The sequence below is a fragment of the Aotus nancymaae genome, unplaced genomic scaffold (assembly GCF_030222135.1).
Source record: "Aotus nancymaae isolate 86718 unplaced genomic scaffold, 86718_ANA_hifiasm-v0.15.2.pri h1tg000007l, whole genome shotgun sequence".
Taxonomy (NCBI): Eukaryota; Metazoa; Chordata; class Mammalia; order Primates; family Aotidae; genus Aotus; species Aotus nancymaae.
The window spans coordinates 8,226,564-8,247,046 of NW_026988418.1; the positions used below are offsets into that span (position 1 = coordinate 8,226,564).

The window sequence follows — 20,483 nt, forward strand, 5'->3', positions numbered from 1 at the left end:
TGAATGCCATGCAGGGTAGGTGTCAGTCTCTCCAGTATGCAGCATGGAGCCAGTGAAAGTGAGCCTGCTACAGGTGAGGGCTGAGGGAGTGCAGTGCCTCCGAAGATGGCCTGGGTGGTGCTGTGCCAGGCCGGCCAGAGCCACAGGGACACTTGAGGCTGGAGGCCAATTGGGAGACATTTGGGATAGTTCAAATGACAAAATAAGAATGTGCTGGTCCAGCTGGGGACATAGGCCCCAGGAAGAGAGCACAGACAGCACAGGGAACTCCCTGGTGAGGAGAATGAAGCAGCGTATGGATGTCAGAGCGGACAGGGCCAGGAGACCAGGACAGAAAGGTCCAGTAAGCAGGAATGGTCTGGGCATCAGTATAGGGACAGGGACTCCTGTGTCCAGGGTGACAGGCTGAGCCGCAGGTTCAGGAAACCTGGGGAGGAGGGCATAAGGGCCAGGCACTGAGGTTTAAGTACACAAGGGAGATCCTGGGGATGATCAACAAGGCTCTGGAGGCCACTTCCAACCTAGGTTTCTCATGTTAGAAAGCTTAGTCTAACAATCCCAAAGACTAGATTGGGTAGCAATGAGACCTTCCTCTCCCCGCCCCACCTCTGTGTGGCAAACTCGCCCACTCCTCATCCATCCAGCACTGCTCAGCTTAAGCACTGCCTCTCTAAGCCCTTCCCTGACCCTTCGACCCCTGCCCAAATGTCAGCCCTCCTTCCTTTGAACCACCCTGTCCCCACTTCCCCTCCTTTACCTCCCTCCGTTAGGGCGGTGTTCTCTAAAATGGTGACTTCCCCTTACACAGACTGTGCACAATTTCAGTTCAACTGTCATGGCTTTTATCCTTATAGCCTTGGCACAGTCCCTAGCATGCCAGGTCCTCACTGCATGTTTGCTGAGTGAGTGAGTGAGTGAGTGAGTGAGTGCTGCACATCGCGCTACATTAGGGATTACTCACCTCTATGCCTTTCTCCTCCAGATCTCTGAACAACAGGGCAGGTACTAGGTCTGATTCATCTTTTTCCAACTCAGGACCTGGAGCATAATGGGTACTCAGTAGAAGTTTGTTAAATAAATTCGTGAAAAAAAATCTTTTTTCTTTTTTGAGACAGGGCCTCACTCTGTTGCCTAGTCTGGAGCACAGTAGCACAGTCACGGCTCACTCCAGCCTCGACCTCCTAGGCTCAAGTCATCCTCCCACCTAAGCCTCCCAAGTAGCTGGGACTACAGGCATGGATCACCATGCCCAGTTAATTCTTTGTAGAGATGGGGTCTCCCTATGTTGCCTAGGCTGCCCTCAAACTCCTGGGCTCAAGTGATCCTCCTACCTCTGCATCTCAAAGTGCTGGGATCACAAGAGCAAGCCACTGCACCCGACCAAAAAAAAAACCTCTTATGCTGATGAAGTCCTCCAGAGTTGTAACTGACCCCAGCTTCTTCCAATATCAGCCTAAATTAGAGTCCTTCTGCATTTATTCAGTAACAGCTAACACTGTGGAAGAGGCAGTGGGAACATGACTCTGTGACTGCCTTTGGTTTGTTAAAGGATCATAGGATCATGTGATAACAGTGAAACTACGTGCCCCAAGGTGATTTCAGATAATACCAGATGCGCGCGCGCGCGCGCACACACACACACACACACACACACACACACAAATGTCTGTTGAATGAATGTATTATTATTCTTATTTTAACCTGGCGCTTCAAAATAGTCTTCCTATTATTCCAAATGTAGAGAATGCATATGCAATGATTGTCCACTCAGGGGCACTGTTTCACATGATCAGCATAGACGGGAAGTTAAGGGAGAGAAGTTTGCATGCCTTCAGTTGCCACTGGAACTTCTACCGAGGCAGGGGAGGAAAGTTCCGATGGGTCTTAAATATGCTCCCAACAGTGGATGACTGAAGAGGATTAGAGAGTAATTTCTTTGAATTTGAGTATACCAAATTGCAAAACCAGAGTGAAGCCCCAGGATGCTGGCAGCAGTCAGCATGGAGAAGCAGCCTGTGTCCAAGAAGAACCTGAGTGACTGCGGGGAGAAGAGTTTAGTGGGTGACAGGGACTGATCTCAGAAGGGCAGGGGTGGTTTGTTTCTTTAAACAAATACTTACTGAATATCTTTGATGTGCTGAGAACTGTGTGAGACACTGGGGTTTTGTTCGTGTTTGCCTGTTTGCACTGGGAAGGAGAAAAGTGAGTGTCTTGGAAGAAGAAGGTGTCTTGGAAGGAGAAGGTGGGGGATGTCCACTCCACTCCTTGTGGATGTGGTGTGTGTGTAGGGCCGAGCATGGGGTTATTGGCATCCTTACCCTGAGAAATCTACAGGGAAAGTGGCATCCTCAGGGCAGTGTCCATTGACAACAGGAGGCGGAGGGGCTTAGGGGCCTGGTGATTGTTTATCTTGCTATGGGTGTCAGTGATGGAGGAAGCTGTTGGTGGCCTCATCTCCTTTTTCATGGAGAATGCCACCTTCCCCCACCACATCTACCAACCTGCCTGACCGGTGAGTCAGGTTAGCCACGTCCTCTGCTCTCCTTCCCGTTATGCTAGTGTCCCCGGTTCCTATCACAGCCTCCCTCTTCTGCTTATTCTCTGAAGCACATTCCCTCAAAGACTTCCCTTCTGTAGCTCGCCTCTCCCTTTTTCTCTGCTGGACCATCTCCATTGACGTGCAAATATGCTCTCTATCTTCCATTTTTAAAAGAGGCCCTCTTTGGGAACCTATGGATTAAAAGAGATTTAAAAGACATGTACCAAAAAAAGGTAAACTTATAGCATTTAGGGATGCACACCGCTCCTTGACCCCAAGTTGGCCCCCAGCTATTCATTTCTTTACCATTTCCTTCTACTTGACCTCCCAGCTGCTTTTGACCCAGCTGATCACTCCCTCGCTTTCTTTGTTGGCTTCTGTGATAGGAGTTTCCCTCCGCCCGCTGGTTTTGCCTTAGTCTCCTTCGCTTGTTTCTCCTACTTCTCTACCAGACTCTTAGGTCAGCCTCTTCCTTTGCATCTCTGTATAATTTTTCCCTACGTGGTTTCCCATGTGGATGTTTAACAGACATCTCAAATTTATGGCAAAACAGAATTCTTGATTTTCTCCTCCAAGCCTGTCCCTCTTCCTGTTTTCCCTATCTCAGTAACAGGGACCACCACCAGCCCAACCACTCAAGCAAAACATGGAGGACTAATACCAGATTCCCTTCGTTCTCTCACCACCCGCCCCATCCCCTGCTTACCAAGTCCTCTAGGCTGTATCTCTGCTTACCTTCCCTGTCCCTGTCCGCCACTGTGATCACCTTAGTCTAACCCGCCATCCTTCTTTCTGGTTCCATTTTGTCCCCCTGTAATCCATTCTCTTGCTGCAGCCAGAATGATCATCTTAAAAATATATGGTCAGGCACAGTGGCTGTAATCCCAGCACTTTGGGGGGCCAAGGAGAGCAGATCATTTGAGATCAAGAGTTGGAGACCAGCCTGGCCAACATAGTGAAACGCAGTGTCTACTAAAAATACAAAAATTAGCTGGGTGTGGTGGCACACACTTAGAATTCCAGCTACTCGGGAGGCTGAGTCAGGAGAATCGTTTGAACCCAGGAGGTAAAGATTGCAGTGAGCCAAGATCATGCCACTGCACTCCAGCCTGGGTGACAGAGACTGAATATACACATATATACATATACATATATGTGTGTGTGTGAGAGAGAGAGAGACTAGAAAAAAGAAAACAAAAAACTAAATGCACGCGCACACACACACACACACAGACACACACACACACACATATTAGACACTATCACTCCTTAGCTTCCCATTGCATCCAGACTAAAACCTAGATACCTGCATGGCCTGTAACGCAGGGAGGGCTCTTCCCCTTCCCCACAGACCTTGGATTGACCTTTCTCAAACTTTAAGTGTAAGCTCAGACATCACCTCTGAGAGGAAGCATTCTCTGATCACCGTTTCTAAAGCTTCCTCACTCGTTCCCACCGCCCACCTCAGTCCCTCTCCATCATATTGCATCATGAGACTTATCTCCTTGGGAAAAGACCTCATCTGTGTACTTGTTTACTTGTGTATTATCTGCTAGAAAGTCAGCTCCAGAAGAGCTGAGACCACATCTTTTTTATTTACCATTGTATGTCAGTGCATAAATAGCACTGAAAAAGGTAGCCCCTTAAATGTTTGTTAAATGAATGAATGAATGAATGAATTGGGACAAATGAATTGTGTGTACCCTGATTTGTGCTGTTAATCATCATATTGAGAATAAAATCTGAAATACCTAGTTTTTTCAGCCCAGATGTCCAACCATAGTCCTAATGTCTAAGGAGAGGGTATGTGTGTCTTCAGCGACTCTTTACTTCTTGAGTTCTTAGGGCCAAGGAAGAGGGTATAGAGAAGGAGAAAAAGAGAAGGTTTTTGGAGGAGGTAGGAGATGGTAAGGCCTCTAGCACCGAGGGTGGGTCTTCCAGTTACCTATTACTTATAACAAACCACTGCAAATGTAGTGCCATAGAACTACCACTATTGGCCAGGTGTGGTGGCTCACACCTGTAATCCTAGCACTTTGGGAGGCCAAGGCAGGTGGATCACGAAGCCAGGAGTTCAAGACCAGCCTGGTCAGCATGGTAAAACCCTGTCTCTACTAAAAATACAAAAATGAGCTGGGCATGGTGGTGCATGCCTGTAATCCCAGCTACTCAGAAGGCTGAGGCAGGAGAATCACTCAAACCCATGAAGTGGAGGTTGCAGTGAGCCAAGATCGTGCCACTGTACACCAGACTGGGCAACAGAGTGAGACTTCATCTCAAAAAACAAAACAAAAGAAACAAACAAAACTACCACTATTTTATTATGCTCACATATTCTGTAGGTCAGGAATTTGAACAGGACACACCGGAGATGGATGATCTTTGCTCCACAGTGTCTGGGGACTGATCTGTGAAGATGGCCGGGAGCCACAGCTGGTCTACAGTGGGGCTGTTGAGGACTGGTACCACTGACCTTTCCTTTTGCTCAGGCTCCAGAGTGTCTCCTGTCTTCACTTGACATTTGGATATGCTGCTCATTAAGAATATTTTTGCATTAATTTTAGAGTTTTGCCAGGTGCCAGTGGCTCACGCCTGTAATTCCAGCACTTTGGGAGGCCAAGGCGTGTGGATCACTTGAGGTCAGGAGTTTCAGATCAGCCTGGTCACCATGGTAAAACCCAGTCTCTACTAAAAGTACAAAAATTAGCCAGGCATGGTAGTGCATGCCTATAATCCCTGATACTTGGGAGGCTGAGGCAGGAGAATTGCTTGAACCCAGGAGGCAGAGGTTGCAGCGAGTAGAGATCATGTCACTGCACTCCAGCCTGGACAACAGAGCAAGACTCCATCTCAAAAAAAAAGTAAGTTTTTAATAAGATTCCATCAAAATAGTACTAATTTGCACCTGAGCCAAGTGCTTCACCCTACTCCTGGCATAGGGTAGAGCAAGGGAGCTAGTCTTTTTATTTTATTCATTTATTTAGAAACAAGGTCTCACTGTGTTACCCAGGCTGCTCTTGAACTCCTGGGCTCAAGCGATCCTGCTGCCTCAGCTTCCCAAAGAAGTGATTATGGGCATGAGCCATCTTACCTGGCCTAGGGAACTGGAGTCTTTCGGAGCATGAAGGTAGGACTCTGCTGAGACTGTCAACTGAAGCACCTACGCATGGTCTCTCCATGTAGCTCTGGCTTCTCACAGTTTGGTGGCTGGGTTCCAAGAGCAGGTAGCCAGGAACGAGCTTCTCCAACATCCTAGACCAAAGCACTGCATGGCCTTTTTTGACCTTGCTTCATAAGTGACAAAGCATCGCCTCCTGCCCTGACTCAAGAGAAGCACATAGATCCCACTCCTCTACGAACAGAGAGTCAAATATTTTTTTTTGGCCAAGTTTTGTTTTGTTTTGTTTTTGAAACAAAATCTCACTCTGTCACCCAGAATGGAGTGCAGTGGCATGATCACAGCACACTGCAGCCTCAACCTCCTGGGCTCAGGTGATCCTCTCACCTCAGTCTCCTAAATAGCTGGGACTACAGGCATGCACCACCATGCCCAGCTAATTTTTGTATTTTTTGTAGAGAGAGGATTTTGTCATGTTGCCCAGGCTGGTCTCTAACTCCTGGGCTCAAGCAATCCTTCTGCCTTGGCCTCCAAAAGTGCTGGGATTACAGGCATGAGTCACCACACCCGGCCTGTGGCTAAGTTTTAAAACCACTACAGTGGGATATGTCAGACCTGAGGGACATACGTGGTGATAGCTTTATGTCTGTGCAAGTGAGATAGGCTTCTCTCCTTCCTTTTCCTCCCTTTTCTCAAGGGAGGGGTGGCGAAGGAGCATTGTGTTCAATGCCATGGAAACACCCTGCTGCCTGGTTCCCCTGCCACAGGAGGTTCTGATTGTCTGTTATTGGCACATTCTTCACTTTGAAGTAAAAATAACCAGGCAGGCCGGGCACGGTGGCTCACGCCTGTAATCCCAGCACTTTGGGAGGCCGAGGCGGGTGGATCACGGGGTCAAGAGATCAAGATCATCCTGGTCAACATGGTGAAACCCCGTCTCTACTAAAAATTCAAAAAATTAGCTGGGCATGGTGGCGCATGCCTGTAATCCCAGCTACTCAGGAGGCTGAGGCAGGAGAATTGCCTGAACCCAGGAGGCAGAGGTTGCAGTGAGCCGAGATTGTGCCATTGCACTCCAGCCTGGGTAACAAGAGCAAAACTCCGTCTCAAAAAAAAAATAAAAATAAAAAATAAAAAATAACCAGGCAGCCAGGTGCGGTGGCTCACGCCTGTAATCCCAGCACTCTAGGAGGCCAAGCTAGGTGGATCACCTGAGATCAGGAGTTCAAGACCAGCCTGGCCAACATGGCGAAACCCCGTCTCTACTAAAAATACAAAAATTAGCTGAGTGTGGTGGCGCACACCTGTAATCCCAGCTACTCGGGAGGCTGAGGCAGAAGAATTGCTCCAACCCAGGAGGCAGAGGTTGCAGTGAGCCAAGATCACGCTACTGCGCTCCAGTCTGGGCAGACTCCATCTCAAAAAGAAAAAAGAAAAGAAAAAAAAAAAACAGGCAAAGGAGACTGACTCCTACATCCACTAATTTCTTAGGTTTTTTTTTTTTTTTAATCACAGAATTTAGATTTTTAGAAGTTCTTTTAGTGATTATCCTATTTAACCTGAGAAAGCAAAATCGAAATGAAGGAAGGACCTCTCCAAAGTGGTCATACCTGGAACTCACCTCCATTTATCTTTGCTTTGAAGTAGAAAATGCAGTTTCCGCCCAGGGAGGATTGCTCTTCCAGGAACGAGTGGTATCAGGACTGGCAGTTTAAGCCGTAGAAGCAGTTACTTATTGGTCTCCCTTCCTAGAGAAGTTTGAAAGTTATAGAAGTTTTTCTGAAGAAGAAATTAATGAATTCTGTTGGAAATTTGAAGTATGTGTGTGTGTGTGTCAATGTATTAGTACTCCTTTTACAGATAATTTTTTTTTTTTTTTGAGACGGAGTTTCGCTCTTGTTACCCAGGCTGGAGTGCAATGGCACGATCTCGGCTCACTGCAACCTCTGCCTCCTGGGTTCAAGCAATTCTCCTGCCTCAGCCTCCTGAGTAGCTGGGACTACAGGCACGCGCCACCATGCCCAGCTAATTTTTTGTAGTTTTAGTAGAGACAGAGTTTCACCATGTTGACCAGGATAGTCTCGATCTCTTGACCTCGTGATCCACCCGCCTCGGCCTCCCAAAGTGCTGGGCTTACAGGCATGAGCCACCGCGCCCGGCCCAGAAATAATTTTTTTTTTAAGATGAAGCCTCACTCTGTTGCCCCAGCTGAAGTGCAGTGATGTGGTCTCGGATCATTGCATCCTCTGCCTCCTGGGTTCAAGCAACATTTCTGCCTCAGCCTCTCTAGTAGCTAGGACTACAGATGTGCACCACCACACCCGACTAATTTTTGTATTTTTAGTAGAGACGGGGTTTCATCGTGTTGGCCAGGCTGGTCTCAATCTCTTGACCTCAGGTTATCTGCCTGCCTCGGCCTCCCAAAATGCTGGGGTTACAGGCATGAGCCACCACACCCAGCCTACAAATAAATTATTACCCAAGAGTCCTGGCGCAGTCCCACTGCACCTGCCCAACTGTCTCAATTTTCTAAAAAAGTATTACCTAAGAACATAAAAATTACTGTGTATGACTTAATTAGAAGCAGACCAGGCCAGGCGTAGTGGCTAACGCCTGTAATTCCAGCACTTTGGGAGGCCGAGGCAGGTGGATCACGTGAGGTTGGGAGTTCGAGACCAGCTTTACCAACATGGAGAAACCTCATCTCTATTAAAAGTACAAATTTAGCTGGATATGGTGTCGCATGCCTATAATCCCAGCTACTCGGGAGGCTGAGGCAAGAGAATCACTTGAACCCAGGAGGTGGAGGTTGCAGTGAGCAGAGATCACGCCATTGCACTCCAGCCTGGGGGCAACAAGAGTGAAACTCTGTCTCAAAAAAAAAAAAAAAAAGAAGAAGACCAATTCTCTGTATATTAATTTGCCAAAAGCACACTTGCCAAAAATCAACTGGCCAAGTGACAAGTTTGCTGAGTGGTCAATTCACCAAATTACCAATTAACTGAAAACACCTTTTCTTGGCCGGGTGCAGTGGCTCACAGCTGTAATCCCAGTACTTTGGCAGGCTGAGGCGGGTGGATCATCTGAGGTCGGGAGTTCAAGACCAGCCTGACCAACATGGAGAAACCTTGTCTCGACTTAAAAAAAAAAAATTGCAAAATTAGCCAGGCATGGTGGTGCATGCCTGTAATCCCAGCTACCCGGGAGGCTGAGGCAGGAGAATCGCTTGAACCCAGGAGGCAGAGGTTGCAGTGAGCAGAGATTGTGCCATTGCACTCCTGCCTGGGCAACAAGAGCAAAATTCCATCTCAAAAAAAAAAAAAAAAAAAAAAATTCTTTTCTTTAAATATGTGTAAAGTTTAGAGCAGTTCATATTGGTTATATTGGTAGGGCCTAAGTGAGCTGGGAGAAGCCGGAACTTCAGAGTTCCTGAGGACTTCAGATTCCTCAGCCCCTCAGCACCCGCCTTCTGCCCATGGCTGGCCCCTTTGCCTCCCTTTCCCTGCCCCACCCTCTCCCCATGCCCTTTTCTCAAGGATGGAAGTCTAGGCCATGCAGCGTGGTGACTTCCAGCAGGTTCCCTCTCCAGGTCCCCTCTTCCTGCCCAACTCCCTGCCACTGCCACTACAGAGAGCTTGCACAGCTGCTGTGAAGACAAAAATGAAAGCCATCATATTCAAACTTCGCATAAATCCACAAAAGCTGTTAAAATCAGTCTATCTGCATCAATGGCCTATTGCTATATAACAGATTACCCCCAAAACTCTGTAGCTAAAAACAGTAACAAGGTATTATCTCACACCATTTTTATGGGTCAAGAACCTGGGAACAGCTTCACTGAGTGGTTTTGGTTCAGGGTCTCTCCTGAGGTTGCGGGTCAGGATGTCAGCTGGGACCGCAGTCATCTGAAGGCTTGACTGGGCCTGGTGGAGCCGCTTCCAGTGTTAGTTGGGTTATTGGCAAAAGGCCTCAGTTGTCCATGTTACCCTCTCCATAGGGCTGCCTCAGTGGCCTCACAGCGTAGCTGGCTTTTCCCAGAGCAAGTGATCTGAGAGAGAGAGACTAAGGAAGAAGACCATGTAAGAACTCGAACACTGTCACTTCTGCTTTACTCTGTTAATTAGAAGTCAGTCACTAAGTCCAGCTCTCACTCAAGGGGAGTGAGGCTCCACCTCTTTTTTTTTTTTTCCTCAGATGGAGTCTCACTCTGTCGCTCAGGCTGGAGTGCAATGATGTGAATCTCAGCTCACTGCAACCTCAACCTCTTTCTTTTTTTTTTTTTGAGACGGAGTTTTGCTCTTGTTACCCGGGCTGGAGTGCAATGGCGTGATCTCTGCTCACCGCAACCTCCGCCTCCTGGGTTCAGGCAATTCTCCTGCCTCAGCCTCCTGAGTAGCTGGGATTACAGGCACGCGCCACCATGCCCAGCTAATTTTTTGTATTTTTAGTAGAGACGGGGTTTCACCATGTTGACCAGGATGATCTCGATCTCTTGACCTTGTGATCCACCCGCCTCGGCCTCACAAAGTGCTGGGATTACAGACGTGAGCCACCGCGCCCGGCTAAACCTCTTGAATTCAAGCGATTCTCCTGCCTCAGCCTCCCGAGTAGCTGGGACCACAGGCATACACCACCACACCCAGCTAATTTTTGTATTTTTAGTAGAGATGGGGTTTCACCATGTTGGCCAGGCTGGTCTCAAACTCCTGAGCTCAAGTGATCCACCTGCCTTAGGCTCCCAAAGTGCTGGGATTACAGGCCTGAGTCACTGCGCCCCGCCCTGCTTTGTACTTCTCAGCTGACACGGGCAGTAGTTTTGGCCTTTCCGGCTGTATAAGAGACCACCTGTCCTGTACAACTTCATTGAACAGCAGCCAGAAGGCTCTGACACTGAGGGAGACTTTCACATAAAAACCTGCTATTTTAGAAGATGCATTACTTTCCCAAAAGTATATGAGCACTTCAACTATGACACTTTTTTTTTTTTGAGACAGAGTCTCACTCTATCGCCCAAGCTGGAGCACAGTGGTGCAATTTCATCTCACTGCAACCTCCACCTCCCGGGTTCAAGTGATTCTCCTGACTCAGCCTCCTGAGCAGCTAGGATTACAGGCATTCACCACCACACCCAGCTAATTTTTTGTATTTTTAGTAGAGATGGGGTTTCACCATGCTGGCCCGGCTGGTCTCCAACTCCTGACCTTGTGATCCACCCACCTCATCCTCCCAAAGTGCTGGGATTACAGGCATGAGCCACCGCACCCGGCCAACTGTGACACTTTATTCAGCATTTATAAAAGTCTATGAAACAGGCTGGGTGTGGTGGCTCACACCTGTAATCCCAGCACTTTGGGAGGCTGAGGCGGGCGGATCAGAGGTCAGATGTTCAAGACCAGCCTGGCCAAGATGGTGAAACCCCATCTCTACTAAAAATACAAAAATTAGCCAGATGTGGTGGTGTACGCCTGTAATCCCAGCTACTCAGGAGTCTGAGGCAGAAGAATCGCTTGAACTGTGAAGCGGAGGTTTCAGTGAACCAAGATTGTGCCATTGCACTCCAGCCTGGGTGACAGAGTGAGACTTCCATCTAAAAAAAAAAGAAAAAGAAAAAAAAAAAGCCTATAAAACAGTGTTCCAGGGGATTTAAGTGAAAATCTTGGGGGAAAACTGTTTCTAACTTCCCCATTTGCCTGCCCCTCAAAACATCTGCGTCCTGCCCTGGCCTTACACTGTCTCCCTTTTGAGGACAGTGATGCTTGACTCAGGTCTCAGGGATAGTTCAAAACACCAGGACATGCGCCGATTGGACTGGGTGAAAGCAGATACCAGTGGAAGACACACCGTAGTAATTCTTGATCCAGCAATGCATATAACACCATGACACATACGTTAGTTACTTTTTTGCCTGGCTTTAAAAAGAAAAGGTGTGCATAAAATATGTTTTTATTGTTTCAACATTGGGCTTTGAACAGGATGTGGTTAAAGAGGTAGCAGGATATACAGAAATCAGAGACAGAATTAATTACAGAATGTCAGGAAGATGCCTGAAACTGATGACACTGGTCTTATTTTTTATTGTTGTTGTTGTTGTTTTTGTTTTGAGACAGGGTCTTGCTCCATCACCTAGGCTGGTTGTTTTTGTTTTGAGACAGGGTCTTGCTCCATCACCTAGGCTGGAGGGCAGTGGCACATGCACGGCTCACTGAAGCCTCAACCTCCTGTGCTCCAGTAAGTAGCTTGGACTACAGGCACGTGCCACTATGCCTGGCTAATCTTTTTAATTTCTTGTAGAGATGGGGGATACGATGTTGCCCCAGCTGATTTGACTGCTCCCAGCCTTTTTTGGGGTGGGGTGGGGGGAACCGTCTCACTGTTTCCCAGGATGGAGTGAGTGGCTTGACAGCTCACTGCAGCCTCAAACTCTTGGGCTGAAGCGATCCTCTCGCCTCAGCTTCTTAAAGAGTTGGGATTGCAGGCATGAGCCACCATGCCTGGCTGGTCTGTTTCTTACAGCAGTGCAACATGCCAAGCACATTCATGCTGGTGGCTGGGAAGGAGGCAAACCTCCGTGAGGAAGCGCACTTCTCATATGTGGCCAGTAGGTGACAGTCTTGTTGGGAACCTGCCGAGAAAGACCTGGAACCCTGGTTTTGCAAGGCTCTAGGAGCAAAGAATTATAAAACACCAGTGCTGTTAGCACCCTAGAAATGGCTGCATAGAATATTCACGGTTCCCAGATACAATGTCATTTCTATGGCTCCTTCTGCCAAAGGAATACTAAGTCTGCTGCTACAGCCCTGTCTCTTGTTCACTGTGGTTTCCTGGGCAAGTCATTCGTTCTCAGTTTCTTCATCTATTCAATGAGATGATCAGACAAGTGATCACTGAGGTTTTCTCTGATGCTGATAGGCTGTGGATTCCAAAGTTCCTCTTTGGATTGGAGGAATGAATTTGTCTCTTGCACCACTAAAGTTTCCATGGAATGTGAGTGGCAAGCACCTCACATCTGTTTTTTGTTTTTGGTCTTGTTTTTGAGACGGAGTCTCACTCTGTCACCCAGGCTGGAGTGCAGTTGCATGATCTCAGCTCACTGCAACCTTTACCTCCTGGGTTCAGGCAATTCTCCTGCCTCAGCCTCCTGAGTAGCTGGAATTACAGGCACCCACCATCACACCTGGCTGATTTTTGTATTTTTAGTAGAGAGGGTTTCACCGTGTTGGCCAGGCTGGTCTTGAACTCCTGGCCTCAGCCTTCCAAAGTGCTGGGATTACAGGCATGAGCCACTGCACCCACCCTGCATGTGTTTCATTTACTGCTGTTTTGTCAGCACCAGCACTGCACCTAGCATGTGCTCGATTCCTGTTTGTCAAATGCATGAGTATGGGCCCCACAGAGCATGCCCTCAGCTTCATGGGGCCTGAACTCTCAAACATTCAAAACCTCCTGATGATACCTCCTCCTTGAATACTCTCATCCTCCTTCCCAAACCCATACTCTCCAGGCTTCCTCCTATGGCTCTAGAAACTGCTTCGGTCTTTTGTTCATTCCGCTTCCTCTGCCAGTCCCCTAGGTGTCAATGTTTTTTTCAGCATTCAGCCCCAGGTCCTCTTCTCCTTCTTTGCTGTCTATTGCACCTCATCCACTCCCATGACTTTAATTACCACCTATGATGATAGAAACAATAGTTGCTAACCTTTACAGAGTGCTGACTCTATGCTGGGTACTGCCCTTGATCTTTACTGATTTTCCCCTTACCACAAGCCAAGGAGGCGGGCACTGTTATTTTCCCCATTTTATGGGTGGAGGACAGAGTGGTTGAGTGACCTCTCTCCAGCTCAGACCATTCTCGCAAGCTCCAGACCCATGTGTCCATTTGCCCTCTAAATACCTCCCCTCGGATGTCACCAGTGGACTTCTGATATTCCAGTTCCAAAGCTTTTCTTATCCAAGGTCCCAATCTCAATGAAAAGTATCCAGCTGCCTAGGCTAGAAATGTTGGTAATTGTCATGTGTTTTTGCTTCCCACCTTCAACCAACTTCTAACAAGACCAGTCAATTCTAACTCCTCAATATTCAGATCTGTTCCCTCTTCTTCATTCTGTCTCCACCGCTGTAATTCAGGTCTTCATACTGCCCACCTGCACTGGCCTCACCAATCTCCATCTCTCCAGTGTGGCACTCACCACAGTCCACTTCCTAGTCCGCCGCCAGAGTGGAGGCAGTAGAGATGAGCGGTGAAGAATATGGGCTTTGAGATCAGAACTATTTTCTTTTCTTGAGACAGTGTCTCACTCTGTCACCCAGGTTGGAGTGCAGTGGCACAATCTCAGCTCACTGCAACCTCTGCCACCCAGGTTCAAGCAATTCTCCTGCTTCAGCCTCCCAAGTAGTGGGGATTACAGGTGCCTGCCATTGTGCCCAGCTATTTTTTGTATTTTTAGTAGAGACGGTGTTTCACTATCTTGGCCAGGCTAGTCTTGGACTCCTGACCTTGTGATCCACCCACCTCGGCTTCCCAAAGTGCTGGGATTACAGGCATGAGTCACCACACCTGGCCTGGAATCAGAACAATTCATATTAGCTATCTGATCCTCGGCGAGCTACTCATCTTTTTTGAGCCTTCGTTTTCTCTGAAATGAAAGATGAGAAAAATGCCTGCTGTATCGGGTTGTTGGCACATGCAAAGCCCTTCAGAAGCTGGGGCTGGCCTGCCTCCACAGGCTTAGCTCTGATGCATGACCCGGCATCCCTGTTTCCCAGCCAGATCTCCCTTGCCTGGCCACAGTGTGACATGGCACTTGCCACATTCTACATTTCAGCCTCTCCCTTCTCCCCATGGTTTTGCCAATTCAGGCATCCTTTTCCAAGGAATCCTTCTCGTGATTCTCCATCCCCTGTGATCTCAACTCCATCAGCCAGCCTGGCTTCCTTTGTGTTCCCATGGCCCTTGTTAACACTGCATCAGAAACGCCACTTTCCTTATTGGCGTCCCTCAGGCCAGTGATTAGATCTTAGTCCTCTTCGTGGCCCTAGCACAGAGGCCTGGCACAGACAAGATGCTCAATGCGAATTTTGTTGAAGAAATGAACGAATCAATGAATAAATCAGTGATTGCTCAACTTTAGGTCATTTGGGTGTTATCAGCACCACAGACTTTAGGCAAAACTGAGTATTCTTTTGTTGTCCTTTGCTTTCTGAACGAATTGCTCTCAGTAGTAACTAGTACGATATATGAAGAGTTGTAACTGGCTGTGGTTCCTGTGAAGACATTTGGGCAGAGACCAGTACTTTCCCTTTGGGTATAAACAGTGACAGCTGTGAAGTTTTAAACCCAGTCAAAAATGATTCAGTGAATAAATCTTCATTTTTCCAAGTAGCTCCAAGTGTTACAAATACATAATTAGCAAGAGATTAAGCATTTAGTATAACATGAATAGTCAGAGCTAGACATTTGTCTCCTGGAGTATTTGGTTCTACGTGGGCAGAAAATGCTATTTGTGGTCAGAAAAATTTCATAAAAATATCTTCACCCAGGCCCGGCGTGGTGGCTCACACCTGTAATCCCAGCATTTTGGGAGGCTGAGGCAAGCAGATCACGAGGTCAGGAGATTAAGACCATCCTGGCCAACATGGTGAAACCCCATCTCTACTAAAAATACAAAATATTAGCCGGGCATGGTGGTGCGCACCTGTAGTCCCTGCTACTCGGGAGGCTGAGGCAGGAGAATCACTTGAACCCAGGTGGCAGAGGTTGCAGTGAGCCGAGGTCGTACCACTGCACTCCATCCTGGCAACATAGCAAGACTGCGTCTCAAAAATACATGTACATATATGTATCTATACATATATGTATACATGCATGTATCTGTACATATATGTATCTATACATATATGTATACATGCATGTATCTGTACATATATGTATAGGTGCATGTGTGTATACGTGTGTATATATACATATATGTATATTTTTTTTCACCCATTCATTTCTACCCTGAATGTCCACCAAGTCCTGGCCTGCTGTAGGAGGAGCTCTTGGGCACAGGCAGACATTTTCCCAGGATGTCCTGGCATTACATGCTGCCAGCTTGTGCCTGGGAAGAGCCCAACTACTAATGAGGGATGTGCTACAGGCAACAAAGCCAAGTATCATCAGATGCAAGGAGGGGCCAGACCACTTACCTCCAAAAAAATGAGCTGCGCCAATTCAAGAAAAGGGAAGAAACCAAATAGCAGAACAAGTGAGAACGACTTCGGGGTTTCGGGCACCAGCCAGTGCAGGCTACTGCTGCCAAGCAGCCAGAGATGTCCAGGCTGCCATTTTGTCCAGATCAGAGAGTAGGGGAAGCCAGGGAAGCTCAAGTGCTTTGCACCCTCCCAGGGCTGGTCTCTTTCCCTCCACAATGTTGCTGGGCCTTTGACTCCAAAATAGGACCACATCTGGGCAACCGGAGGCTGCAAGGGGTGGGCAGATGGGATTGTGAGGGCCACCCTGGAAGACCTGGAAGAAAGAGGCAGCCCAGGGTAGTGGCTGATTGATTATAAGAAGCGCTTCTGAATGAAGCCACTCTTTCTGAATCAGGAAGGTCCTTAGAGGAAAGGATCTGGCCCAGAAGGTCTGTCCCCCAGAGAGCAAATAAGTACTGGAAGGGACAGCACAGGATGTCTTAGAAGATCTTCCACCTTGGGGTGATTCTTTAATTCTGTGATAGGGAAAACCAGGATGAGCTTTGTAGGGCTTCAGGACCAGGCCCGCTCTAGTGTGCCTGAAGGCTCTGGAGCCTGGGGCTGATGGGGAAGAGGCCCAGGGTCTGGCACAAGGGCAATTTCGAGGAGGTACCCTGGTTCTCTATTAGTAGCCTTTCCATGCCTTTTCTTAGACTGACACACCAGCCAAAACTCTCTCCTTCCTGCCGAAGGGCACTCTGAGCCCCGGAGTGAAGAAGTCAGCTCCCCATCCCTCTGCCGGTGTTTTCAGCAGCACCCAGGAGAGCTGAGGATGCAGCCTGCAGCACACAGGATGTGGCTGCTGCCTCTGCCTTCCCAGGCCACTTGCTCTGTTGGAAATCAATTACAGTTTTCTGACAAAGTTAGAAATCGCCAGCACATGTTCCTTTTTTAGGCAGCACATGCCTGTTTGGAGTTAAACAAGTAAAGTTTGCAAGAGCTGAAGCAGTCTCTCGTGGAGATCCATCCTGTGTGCTCTGTAAATCCACACAGTCCCCTTCACTAACCATCTCGCCAGGTGCCCTGTGTCTCCCACTGTGAGAAGGGCCACACTCTTCCCCTTTCTGTTGTGTCTGGCTTGTATGATATGAGCATCCATAGAGTGGTGACCAGTTCTGGGCTGGCCAAGAAGTATAAGGTCCTGACTTCAAAGCACTCTCAAAGTTGGCCATGGGGCCAGATGCAGTGGCTCATGCCTGTAATCCCAGCACTTTGGGAGGCCAAGGCGGGCGGATCACCTGAGATCAGGAGTTCGAGACCAGCCTGGCCAACATGGTGAAACCCTGTCTCTACTAAAAATACAAAAAAATTAGCCAGGCATCGTGGTGGGTGCCTATAATCCCAGCTACTCAGGAGGCTGAGGCAGGAGAATCAGAAAAAAAAAAAAAAAGTTGGCCATGGGGTATACAGGGAGAGAGCTGCAGCAGTTGTGGCTCTCCAGCCTGTGGAAGATTCAGAGTGGAAAGGTTCGTTCTGTAGCTGTGTGAAGGAAGGCCACAGTGGCCAGTGCAGAGCCTCCTCTGGGGTCTTCCACCACCAGGCTGGTGGTTTCTAAGCGTGGTCACAGGCTGCCATGACCCAAGTGGTCTTTAGCCTGTTGAAATGCAGAATCCAATTAGGTCTTTTCAACAAGAGGTATGGAACACGCATTGTGTACATGGAATGGTTTGAGGCTCTGGGTAAACAGAGGTGAGATGCGTCAGATGTGTTCACTGGAGTGCACACTAGCGAGGAGACCATTTACTGGATGGTACTGGTATTCTATAGCAAGAAAATCGTGTTACGGGGTCAGAGAGATAGGACATCTACTCCTGAATGAAGGATGAAGGCAGAGGAGAACAGGCCAGGGGCAGCTTCCTGAAAGTTAATTTCTCAGCTGAGCCTAGAAGAATGAATAGCAATAGTCGGATAAAGAAGACTTCCCTTTCTGATGATGGTGGGCTAGGCAATTTAAACAAATCTCACTCCTGGAACTACTAAAATATCTATTTAAAAAATGAAATCTTCTTAATAGCTTTGGAGAGCAGTACAATGAGGAATTACCATACCAAAATCGAGGAGGAGGTGATAACCCAGGAAGGGAAGCCAGCCCTCAAAGCTGAGGCCATTTGCTGATCCTGAAGCAATTAGCAGCTTCAAAAGGCAAAACAGGCCAGGCATGATGGCTCATGCCTGTAATCTCAGCACTTTGGGCGGTCGAGGCAGGTGGATCACTTGAGGTCAGGAGTTCATGACCAGCTTGGCCAACATAATGAAACCCCATCTCTACTAAAAAATACAAAAATTAGCTGAGCGTGGACAAAGGTAGTCCAGAATTTTTTGTCCCCCCAGGTAGCTGATAGAAACAAATTAAAATTATCTCTGGAAGAAAGTATAATCATCCTAGCTCTTAAGTTTTTCCTACACTTAATATTTCAAATACAAGAACAGCCCAAAGTATGATAACCATGTGAGAAAACCCATCTCTACCAAAAATGCAAAATTAGCATGGTGGCGCATACATGTAATCCCAGCTACTCGGGAGGCTGAGGCAGGAGTATCACTTGAACCCAGGAGGCAGAGGTTGCAGAGAGCCGAGATCCCGCCATTGCAATCCAGCCTGGGAAACGAGTGAAACTCATCTCAAAAAAAAAAAAAAAAAAGATAACCATGCACACAAAGGCATCATGATAAATTGGAACTAGCAGAGTATAAAGACTCACAAAGACTTCAGCCAAATTACTGGATTTTCCTTTTTAAAAAAAGAAACAATCTTGTAAACATCTTTAGGAAACAGGAAGCTAAAAAAACAAAAGTGACAATAGCTTACACCTGTAACCTCGTCTCTACAAAAAGTACAAAAAATTAACCAGGCTCATGAGGCTGAGGTGGGAGGATTCCTTGAGCGTGGGAGGCAGAGGTTGCAGTGAGCTGCGACCGCACCACTCCACTACAACCTGGGTGGTAGAGTGAGGTCCCATCTCAAAAAAAAAAAACACAAAAAAGGCTGAGAGATAGGGTTTTGCTCTGTTGCCCAGGCTGGAACGTGATAACATTTTCTTTCACCACAGCCTCAACTTCCTAAGCTCAAGTATTTCTGCTGTTTTAAGCCATCTTACCCCCCAAGGAGCTGGGACGCAAAGGCACTGGCAACACACATTACAACTTCTGATAAGGTCAAGACCAGCAAGTGCAAAGTATTATACCCAGACGTCTATCTTTAGCAAACTAAATAATGAGCCCTGCTTAAGCAGGACACCAAAAAATTCAGTTACAAACTCACAATTGTTCCTCTCCACGGAAATCTTTAGTAAAAGGCGAAAGATTTATTCGTTATGAAGAGAAACCAGAGCATACCTCACTGTGCTCGTGCCTGGCTTCCCAGATACTGGCTGGTGTCCCTACACTTATGGTGCTTTTGGACCCACCAACAGAAGCTTTTCTTCTACTGTAGAAAATGTCCTAAACATGTTCTCACTGGGTGAAATCTCCTGAAAAGGAAAAAAAAGTTTAAATATTATTATTTAAACAGACAACCCCGGTAATAGTTCTCATATCTACATTGCATTCTGGGATGCAAATGAGGTAAGCACGGGAACAAGAACTTCCCCTAAACCCTCTCTCTTATCAGTAAAGAGAAAGATAGGCACTTGACTACTGAGCTGGGGAGAGCCATGTCCAAGTCCTGTCTTCCATGTAGCTAGCACGTGTTCAGAGTAGCAGTGCTGGGCTCACAATGACTCACACCTGTAATCCCAGCACTTGGGGAGGCAAAGGTAGAAGGATCGCTTGTGCCCAGGAGTTCAAGACCAGCCTTGACAACATAGTAATTTTTTGATGTCCTGCTTAGGCAGGGCTCATTATTTAGTTTGCTAAAGATAGACGTCTGGGTATAATACTTTGCACTTGCTGGTCTTGACCCTTTCAGAGGTTGCGATATGTGTTGCCAGTGCCTTGAGTCCCAGCTCCTTGCGGGGCTAAGGTGGCTTAAGACAGGAGAAATACTTGAACTTAGGAAGTTGAGGCTGTGGTGAAAGAAAATGTCACTACATTCCAACCTGGGCAACAGAGCAAAACCCTATCTCTCATCCTTTTTTGTGTTTTTTTTTTTTGAGATGGGGCCTCACTCTACCACCCAGGTTGTAGTGGAGTGGTGCGGTCGCAGCTCACTGCAACCTCTGCCTCCCACGCTCAAGGAATCCTCCCACCTCAGCCTCATGAGCCTGGTTAATATTTTGTACTTTTTGTAGAGACGAGGTTACAGGTGTAAGCTATTGTCACTTTTTTTTTTTTTTTTAGCTTCCTAGCTTCCTGTTTCCTAAAGATGTTTACAAGATTGTTTCTTTTTTTAAAAAGGAAAATCCAATAATTTGGCTGAAGTCTTTGTGAGTCTTTAAACTCTGCTAGTTCCAGTTTATCGTGATGCCTTTGTGTGCATGGTTATCTTTTTTTTTTTTTTTTTTTTTTTTTTTTGAGATAGAGTTTCACTCTTGTTTCCCAGGCTGGATTGCAAAAAAAATAAAATTTAAATTTAAAAAGAGGCCAGGCATGGTGCCTCATGCCTGCAATCCCAGCACTTTTGGAGGCCATAGCATGTGGATCACCTGAGGTCAGGAGTTC

General features: G+C 47.3%; 1 protein-coding gene, 1 long non-coding RNA gene and 1 other non-coding gene across 9 annotated transcripts in view; 1 reads left to right on the plus strand and 2 right to left on the minus strand.

Moving 5' to 3' along the window:
• ARMH1 (armadillo like helical domain containing 1) overlaps nt 1-20,483 on the plus strand; it is a 58,587-nt gene that overhangs the window by 35,276 nt on the left and 2,828 nt on the right. The window lies entirely within an intron of this gene.
• Nucleotides 9,527-19,350, minus strand: LOC135272394 (uncharacterized). The gene is made up of 3 exons (XR_010340552.1): nt 19,221-19,350; nt 15,840-16,158; nt 9,527-9,719 (listed from the first exon to the last, which is right to left on the minus strand). It is a non-coding gene; the product is annotated as an uncharacterized LOC135272394 (long non-coding RNA).
• Nucleotides 19,102-19,218, minus strand: LOC135273564 (U5 spliceosomal RNA). The gene has a single exon (XR_010341340.1). It is a non-coding gene; the product is annotated as a U5 spliceosomal RNA (small nuclear RNA).